Raw genomic sequence first — 231 nt, forward strand, 5'->3', positions numbered from 1 at the left:
AAATAAAAGAAAAAAAAAAGAATGGTGGCAGCCAGGGAGTGGAGGAGGAGGAATGGGAGTTCTTTCTTACATGGTGGCAGAGCTTCTGTTTGGAGGGACAAAACTGTTCTGGAAACAGAAGGTTGTACAATATTGTGAGTGTAATTAATGCCTCTGAGTTGTCCACTTAACATGGCTAAAATGGCAAATTTTATGATACAAGTCTTTTAAAACAATGAACACTTTAATTAT

The sequence above is a fragment of the Marmota monax genome, unplaced genomic scaffold (assembly GCF_021218885.2).
Source record: "Marmota monax isolate L192 unplaced genomic scaffold, Marmota_monax_Labrador192_F-V1.1 WCK01_AAM20220418_F8-fsc00052, whole genome shotgun sequence".
Taxonomy (NCBI): domain Eukaryota; kingdom Metazoa; phylum Chordata; class Mammalia; order Rodentia; family Sciuridae; genus Marmota; species Marmota monax.